Here is a 5,475-nt window from a genome sequence, read left to right on the forward strand (position 1 = left end):
GCTCTACGAGATTCAAGTTGGTCCAGCCAAGTGGATACGCCACGGGAACCAGATCCGGCCGACAGATGCGCCGATCCTGCCCACAGGACCGAGTGATATGAGTCTAGAAATGCTTCTGGACACTTTTATCTCGGCACAAGCTGAGGAAAATACCGTTACTACACGTTGAAGCAAGTCCATTTCGTGTTCATTGTTTGAAACTGCGAAATTCTCGTCTATCGGCGATGGTACAGTGTATTCTCTCTGGTTGTTTTCCGATGACCATTTTCAAGTTTACTCATGAAAACGTCGTTTGACGTTCATCCCAGTAGCGAGCCCCCAAGGCTGGTAGAACGTGTCACTGAATAGTACTCGCCCATTCAATGTTCATCACAAAAGGAATTTCCCCCAATTCACTGACAGATTACTTCAATGTAATTGCATGGATGATTAACAGTTTCAGTCAATGAGACGTTGGCACACAGTGAAGTCACATCGGAGCAAGATGAACGAGTTGTTTCAGTTCCATGTGCTCTATTGAATCCACCGATTGGTATGCATCGTTCAAGCGGCATCAACATATTTGTCGATCTTCGATGAGACCTACATGTCTATGGTAGGCCTTAGTGGGCGGTCGGGTGTATGAACTGTCTGCAAACCATACAGGTTAAGCGTTGTTGACCACGACACGCTTGCACTGACAACATCTGGTCATCCTAATGACTACTTGAAATATGTATTTCTTGACAGGTAGCCGATACTGTCTTTCACTCGGCTTTCCGTTTCATGTAGGTTAAATTAAATTGTGTTAAATACCACTGTCTTAGCCTTTGCAACTGTATGACTTGAAAAGATCGTCATCCGCCCCACTTTATTTTTGTTCTCCATAGGAATTTTATCAAGAAATTCATTCATTATCCATATTCCGAAATTTGGCTTTCGCTTTGGCCCCAACACACACCGAGTCATCTCCACTATCTGTTGTATCTTGAGTGGCCTTCTATGGTTTACGCCTGCACAGCCCTGCCAGACTTCGTGATAGGGAGAAGACAGAGAACTGGGGACACGGCTGTATTGCCAGGACAAAACATACAGAGCGTTTGCGTAATATAAAGGATGACTAAATGGCCGAATATGGTCGTTCACTTGTTCGCTTCGTACAGCCAATGGTGGTGTTCCGGTTGTGAACAATCTCAGGCTGTATGGCAGTGAATTATGATTGTACGGCAATGAAGCATCAGTGCCAACTCTGATGTTGCTGTCTCTAATGGTGATGATGATGAATCTCAGGCCCACTACGCTGGTCGTATGTTGCTAAGCCGTGTTTGGTGAGCTCCGCCAACGCACCTGCTTTCTGGACGTGTCGTACCGATGGTGACCTTGGGGATGCGTCATTCTCCGCACATGTACTTTTTCCATGTCTGGGTGCGTCCTGACACTATCCCATGCTGTCAAAGGGTCTTCAAGCAGTTTCACCACACAACTCCACAATCTTCAGATGTTACTGATTTAAGTGGCCATCGCTCTGGGTCTAGGCGCCCTTCAGAGATGGCATGTCGATTTACGGACCTACTTTTCTGAGCTTTTCTTGTATGGGCTACATCCAGACCTGGTCATTTGGATTGGAAGCCTCGCGCATAGCTGTTCCATGCAAGTAAGGATGGGTAGTGTTTTCTTTCAGACTCAGCGATGGAGTTCCCCAAATGTCTATCTCCCCCACACTGTTCTTCCTTTATGTGAATGATCTTCTCCCTACGGTTACCATCACGATGTTACTCTGCACGTCTCTTTGTCCTACTCCTCCCAACGCTCCGCTTCACTCCGACTGTGCGACCTCCAGACCCGATTCTTTATTGTCCAGACCACCAACTGAGGTTTACCGGTCAAGGCACCCGCGAGCTGAGCATCTACCCCATTCCTTTCCCTGCTATTATGCTTAAGGTAGGGCTCCTTAGTTATCCTCCCTTGACTTGATTGCACACCTCATCGATACCCCTTGGCCGACTGCTATACTCTTTCTCACCATCGAAACATGGTGTTTCTTGCTCTATTCTACCGAAGTCTTATCGGGGTTTGCTACTCCTGTCTGTTTGCCCGCGTCATCCTCATTCACCCCCTATCAAGTTACTGCTGCCCCGTTCTAATCTTTTTTTCTCACATCTCTGAAACTCTTTGTCCGCCTCTGTCTTCTCTACCTCTCAAAAGCCGAGTTGACATCCATCTTAATCCACCTAGGGCTGTGTGTTATTTCTTGTGTGGTTTTATCTTCCTTCCTCTGGGGACTCTGCCCTTCCCCCGTGAAGCACAGATGTATAGCAAAGAAACGTCAACAACAGCTGTGACATTTTGGATGGAGCGACGCACCTTCATTGTGACAGATCACTCAGCACCACTTCACCACCATTGTGCTAAGCCTCCACGTGTCATCGTTACCATTCTCCTTCGCTAGTTTCCGACTGAACCCAGTTCCGCACTGGCACATTACAATGCATGCAAATTAGGGATAGTCCTGTTCGACCTCGCAAACGAATCTGACGCATATATTATATTGGAAAAATGGTCTTCGGGAAATGAGGTGATGTGTGCACCTAAGGTTGTTTGTTCAATCACACATCCGTGCTTTGTGGGAGAGGTCCTGCGCTAATCAGTCGACTCAGCCACGTGGATGTATTGCACCCATCTTCTGGACTGGCTTGGCTTTCTTTTCATTGATCCCTTAAGGTTCGCTTGAGAATTCGCGCAAAGAACTGCGCGAAAAAAGGCAATGGTCATGGGTGTTCTTTGGGCAGCCAGACAATCGATCAATAGACATCTGTCCATCAGCGTCCACAGCCATTGAAGTTCCTCATCTCTCAGATTTTCAACTGCCTCTCCTCGATCCGTGAGGACATCTTCTTTCAATCACCCGTAACACCAAACAGGTACTAACAGCTCGTTTCAAGCGGTATGTTGCTAAGCCGTGTTTGGTGAGCTCCGCCAACGCACCTGCTTTCTGGACGTGTCGTACCGATGGTGACCTTGGGGATGCGTCATTCTCCGCACATGTACTTTTTCCATGTCTGGGTGCGTCCTGACACTATCCCATGCTGTCAAAGGGTCTTCAAGCAGTTTCACCACACAACTCCACAATCTTCAGATGTTACTGATTTAAGTGGCCATCGCTCTGGGTTTAGGCGCCCTCCAGAGATGGCATGTCGATTTACTTTTCTGAGCTTTTCTTGCATGGGCTACATCCAAACCTGGTCATTTGGATTGGAAGCCTCGCGCATAGCTGTTCCATGCAAGTAAGGATGGTGTTTGTTTTCTTTCAGACTCAGCGATGGAGTTCCCCAAATGTCTATCTCCCCCACACTGTTCTTCCTTTATGTGAATGATCTTCTACGGTTACCGTTCTTCCTTTATGTGAATGATCTTCTCCCTACGGTTACCATCACGATGTTACTCTGCACGTCTCTTTGTCCTACTCCTCCCAACGCTCCGCTTCACTCCGACTGTGCGACCTCCAGACCCGATTCTTTATTGTCCAGACCACCAACTGAGGTTTACCGGTCAAGGCACCCGCGAGCTGAGCATCTACCCCATTCCTTTCCCTGCTATTATGCTTAAGGTAGGGCTCCTTAGTTATCCTCCCTTGACTTGATTGCACACCTCATCGATACCCCTTGGCCGACTGCTATACTCTTTCTCACCATCGAAACATGGTGTTTCTTGCTCTATTCTACCGAAGTCTTATCGGGGTTTGCTACTCCTGTCTGTTTGCCCGCGTCATCCTCATTCACCCCCTATCAAGTTACTGCTGCCCCGTTCTAATCTTTTTTTCTCACATCTCTGAAACTCTTTGTCCGCCTCTGTCTTCTCTACACCTCAAAAGCCGAGTTGACATCCATCTTAATCCAGCTAGGGCTGTGTGTTATTTCTTGTGTGGCTTTATTTTCCTTTCTCTGGGGACTCTGCCCTTCCCCCGTGAAGCACAGATGTATAGCAAAGAAACGTCAACAACAGCTGTGACATTTTGGATGGAGCGGCGCACCTTCATTGTGACAGATCACTCAGCACCACTTCACCACCATTGTGCTAAACCTCCACGTGTCGTCGTTACCACTCTCTTTCGCTAGTTTCCGATTGAACCCAGTTTCGCACTGGCACATTACAATGCATGCAAATTAGGGATAGTCCTTTTCGACCTCGCAAACGAATCTGACGCATATATTATATTGGAAAAATGGTCTTCTGGAAATGAGGTGATGTGTGCACCTGAAGTTGTTTGTTCAATCACACATCCATGCTTTGTGGGAGAGGTCCTGCGCTAATCAGTCGACTCAGCCACGTGGATGTATTGCACCCATCTTCTGGACTGGCTTGGCTTTCTTTTCATTGATCCCTTAAGGTTCGCTTGAGAATTCGCGCAAAGAACTGCGCGAAAAAAGGCAATGGTCATGGGTGTTCTTTGGGCAGCCAGACAATCGATCAATAGACATCTGTCCATCAGCGTCCACAGCCATTGAAGTTCCTCATCTCTCAGATTTTCAACTGCCTCTCCTCGATCCGTGAGGACAATCACCCGTAACACCAAGCAGGTACTAACAGCTCGTTTCAAGCGATTCTACTCGAAGCGCCTTAGCATTCGTTTACTGGAACACATCATCTGTCTTCGGTTAATGAGCGCTGAGCTGAGCCCCAGACGGATGGATGATAACACCGATGGAGGAACCCATTTAGAATTCAAGCTACCTCGCTTCTGTCTAACTCGGCATAAAACCACACAGCTTTCCGCACTTACTAAGCATTTACGTCAGGTTTGGCGTGCACGAACGTGTTTTCAAAGAGTTTTCTTATTAAAGAGCGGTAGAATGTGGCGGCAGAATGTGATGGTTAGTCACTGCAAAATCTGATCGAGTTCCCAATGAATGAACCGATAGGTTGTGCAAATGCGCAGCTATCAGGTGCTTCTGGACAGTGTTGACAGATTTTCTTTGTGGTGCCGCAGGCGTGAAAATACCGATTTTAACCACTGCAGCTTGTAAACTTGAAAAACCTATGTGCCATTGTCATTGATCACATGCATCGATCGAACAAGGAAACACTCAGACCGGTGGCAAACACGGCACATTAGATAAGTCTGATCAAAACCAGCTGCACGCTTGAATTCGTCTTTGTTCTACCGCTACCATCCCTTTTTTCTCGAAATATTCCTTCGACTCAACTCCGCATGCGCCTACTGGACAACAGCTTTGAATCACGTGGCATCCACCAGCTGAGTTATCCAGTTCTTCCAGAAATTCTGTGTGATTTTTAAGCTACAGACTGTTTTCTGTCGCTAACCCCTCATCGCATGTCGTGGAGCTGTGTGCTGAGAAACCGGTGTACCGTTTCAGCTGTGTGTTGTTTGAAGCGGATTTCCACCAAATTCGTCCTCAACCGGATTGGATGTTTGCTGAAGCGAAACTTACACGGCCACTTGAGTTAGGTACCAACTTCTGCCAGTGGTGCACTGTG

At 47.3% G+C, this 5,475-nt stretch overlaps 1 protein-coding gene across 1 annotated transcript in view; it reads left to right on the forward strand.

Moving 5' to 3' along the window:
* T265_04698 (hypothetical protein) overlaps positions 1 to 5,475 on the forward strand; it is a gene marked incomplete at both ends in the record, with an annotated part of 99,706 nt that overhangs the window by 78,133 nt on the left and 16,098 nt on the right. The window lies entirely within an intron of this gene.

Source organism: Opisthorchis viverrini, assembly GCF_000715545.1.
Source record: "Opisthorchis viverrini unplaced genomic scaffold opera_v5_81, whole genome shotgun sequence".
Lineage (NCBI taxonomy): Eukaryota > Metazoa > Platyhelminthes > Trematoda > Opisthorchiida > Opisthorchiidae > Opisthorchis > Opisthorchis viverrini.